A 3,879-nucleotide genomic window follows, 5' to 3' on the forward strand; every position below is an offset into this window, starting at 1 on the left:
GACAGAGCATGAACAGGGGAGGGTCAGAGAGAGGGAGACACAGAATCTGAAACAGGCTCCAGGCTCTGAGCTGTCAGCACAGAGCCCGACACGGGGCTCGAACTCACGGACCGCGAGATCATGACCTGAGCCGAAGTTGGCCGCTTAACTGACTGAGCCACCCAGGCGCCCCCAAAAGCTGGTTTTTAAAAAAGATAGTAAGGTGTGAATCCATACTGATGCAAATAAATGATTGAATAAATAAATGAGGAAGAATAGACAAATGTATGCAGAATTCCAAATAGTTTATATAGATACTATGCCCTTGAGGAAGTCGAGCCTAACTTCTTGCTCTGTTTTTTTTTTTTTAATGTTTATTTGTTTTGAGAGAGAGGGAAAGAGAGAGAGAGAGAGTGAGCAGGGGAGGGGCAGAGAGAGAGGGAGACAGTGCTGTCAGTGCAGATCCTGATGTGGGGCTTGAACCCACAACCGTGAGATCATAACCTGAGCCGAAATCAAGAGTTGGACAGTCAACTGACTGAGCCACCAGGGACCCCTCCTTTGTCTTTAGCTGTGAACTGCACATGGTGACTTCTTTACAAGGGTACAGTAGGGGAAGTGGTGTGTGTGTGATTTTCTGGTGGAGAAGCCTGTCAAAGACTACCTCAGCTAGATGATCAAGGTCAATGTCAAAAGTGAAGTCATTTCATATTATGTACTTTTGATATAATGTGATGAAGTGGGAGGCTACCTCTGTGGTCTTCCCCCAAACCCATTAACTCCAATCTAATTTTGAGAAAAAAAATCAGACAAATTACAATAAAGGGGCATCTAATAAGATAGCTGACCAGTACTCCTCAAAATTGTCAAGGTAATTAAAGCAAGGAAAGTATGAAAAGCTTTAACAGCCAAGAGGAGCCTAAGGTGAGATGATACCTAAATGTAATGTGGGATCCTGGAACAGATAAAGGACACTAGGTAAAAACTAAGGTGATCAGAATGAGGTATGGACTTCAGTTAATAATAGTATATCAATATTGGTTCATCAATTGTGTTAAAAAATAAAAAGCGTATTAAAATTTTAATAGTTATTTAAGTAAAAATCGATTCGAATAAGGCAGTATCCAATCTAGCAGATAAAAAGGAGCTCTAAGGAGCTGTACAAAATGAAAGACTTTTATAGGCAAAAGGGAAGAGGAACAAGGAAGTTATACTAGGCAAAAAAACAAGTTGGTTATTACAAAGTTAATCCTTTAGGGGATGACAGGTGTCTATCATTATTTAACTAGTGCTGACCAGGCGATTCCTGACTAATTGATTTAAGACTCCATTTCTGGGAGAGCTGAAACTGTAATTAAATTTAGTTTCAGTTTGATGGGTTTGGTGATGTGGTGCTTAGCATAAGCTACTCCATTTTGGGCCTGTTGTCTTGTTTTCAACAATTACAATAAAATGTATCATATTAATATAAGATGTAAATAGGGGAAACTGGGTGTGGGGTAAATGGGTATTCTTTGTATTATTTTCAAGATTTTTCTGTAAATCTAAAGCTATTCTAAAAAATTAAGTTTATTTAAAAAAATTAGTAGGAAGAATTCTTGCAAGCCTTACCAAGAAACAAAGAAGATACTGATAAAATCTAGTATGAAGAGGGGTAAATATTGACAAGCACCACAGGTATTAAAAAAAATTAGACCACCTTTCCAGGAAGCATGGGGCTCTGCGCTACCCCATGGCTGCTGTGACCCTCAACAAGGGACACAGTGACTGAAACATGAAGCTAGCTGAGGACAGCTACCACTACCTTGGGGGCCTCACCAAACGCATCAAGTACTTGGGACACGATCTGGGAGGTGTGCAGCTTTGCCACATACAATTGGCTCACCATGGAGCTAAGGGGAAGCAGGCCCAGAGGTTCAAGAAAAAGGTGGAGACACACATCTGCCAAGAGGAAGAGAGGGGAGCTGAGTACTGTCCTGGCTGCCATGAGGAAAGTGGCTGCCAAGGACTGAGTCCTGAGTCCCTTCCCACCTCTGTGCATAATAAAGCCTTTTCAGGAGAAAAACAATTAGATGAGGCAGAAATCTTTTTTTTCTTTTTTTTATAAGTTTGTTGATTTTGAGAGCGAGAGAGCGTGAGGGGGTGAGGGAATGCGTGGCACAGAGAGAGAGAGGGAGAGAGAGAATCCAAAGCAGGCTCTGCACTCTCAGTGCAGAGTCCCATGTGGGCTCCAACCTGTGAAATTCAAGATCATGACCTGAGCCGAAACCAAGAGTTGGAGGCTTAACTGACTGAGTCACCCAGGTGACCCTAGACCAGGCAGAAATCTTAGTAATGGCAGCCAGACCCTGTAAGAACTTTAAAGGGCTGAGAGAGAATAATAGTCAACTGAAGACTGTTTATCTAGCAAAACTCTCCTTTTAAGAACACAGGTGGAATGAAGGTCTTTTCTGGGAGGAAAATAAGAGTTTACCCTCATGAATGGAATATTTATTTATTTACAACCACCACATTTATTTTTATTAAGCAATAAGCAAACAAATAAAAAATGAGATGGGTGGGGAGGAACTAAACCGGCTTTTTTTCTGAACTATTTTTAAAAACCAACTAACTGGTATTCCTTTAAGCTGCAGCTGCACCTGGAGGTATTTAATTTTCATGACATGCAAGACGAATTAGGTGGGGACCACTCTTCTCCTCCTTCCCCAGAACACATTTATAAACTTCAATGGTGGTGAGTTCCATCTAATACTCTGAAAGCCATTTCTCATTTCATAACTTACCAAAATCATATGCACAACTGCAAGAGGAAATAAACAAACCCCTCAGCATAAATAAGCCACAGTAGAGTGTTAATCTTGGAGCGTCAATCGAGTATTAAGGCCAAGTGATCTTTTAAACATTTTATGGAGGACAGCTGTCAGGCTTTCTCTGGAAAAGCCCACAAGGCTTCCTAAGCACCAACGCCTACATCTTTGGCGGGGCACTGATGAGGTTACGCGTGAACCCGCACATCTCTTCAAGTGCACAAGGCAGGGCCGCAAACCGTCTTCACTTCCTGCCACTCTGCACACACGTCACAGTATCTGGTGAAAGGTGGTTTCTGTTTTCTTTGGTGACGCTGAACACCCGAACATCGTACCTGTTTCTCAGCTCTTCCACGAAGGCCAGCGGCTTTCCTTTAGTTGTGGGATTGTGCCCAGAACTACACACTCCTGGGGTGGACAACGTCTGACGAACAGCCTGGATGAAAGGCTGACTGAGCAGCTCCACTTTCCCAGTCTCATCCATGACACACACCCTCTGCCCTGGGCCTCTGCTGGGATCCCCGTTCTCAAGACCGGAAGTGGCGACTGCTCCGAGGGAGTCCGATACACCACGTACTGCCGAGCTCGGCACTGGCTTTTCCAGGCAGAGGCTCTGACCCAATTCTAGACCAAACTTCCTGCGTGCAGGATGATGTGACAACGTTGAATCCTATTTCCTCCCTGTCTGACTTTTGCGTAAATCCATTGACAGGCACACCAGAGGATTTTAAAATCTTACTGGCTTTCTGGACCAACGCTGTTTTTCCAACTCCTGGGGACCCTGTGAGGAATACGTGCCGGGCCATACCTAGGAGGGTCGGGGTCAGGGCCATGGTCAGGGTCCCCGAATGGAACTTTTAAAGGACATATTTTAGGAAAAAGAAAAATGTCCCCAAGCTGGAGGTTCCAGGGAGAATGACAGACATATCTAATTTTACATTTAAAGCCACATTAGAGTCCAGTAAAGAGATTAAAAAAAAAAAAAAAAGACATTAAACCTGAGAAATAGGCTGTCAGCACAGAGCCTGATGCGGGGCTTGAACTCCCAAACTGTGAGATCATGACCTGAGCTGAAGTCGGATGCTCAACTGAC

The 3,879-nt window shown here is 43.5% G+C and overlaps 1 pseudogene; it reads right to left on the minus strand.

Moving 5' to 3' along the window:
• Positions 1-3,030: 3,030 nt before the first annotated feature.
• LOC109248224 (cancer-related nucleoside-triphosphatase-like) lies at positions 3,031-3,592 on the minus strand (annotated as a pseudogene).
• Positions 3,593-3,879: the final 287 nt, after the last annotated feature.

The sequence above is a fragment of the Panthera pardus genome, unplaced genomic scaffold (assembly GCF_024362965.1).
Source record: "Panthera pardus isolate Hobbes unplaced genomic scaffold, ASM2436296v1 HiC_scaffold_17, whole genome shotgun sequence".
In the NCBI taxonomy this organism is placed as follows: domain Eukaryota; kingdom Metazoa; phylum Chordata; class Mammalia; order Carnivora; family Felidae; genus Panthera; species Panthera pardus.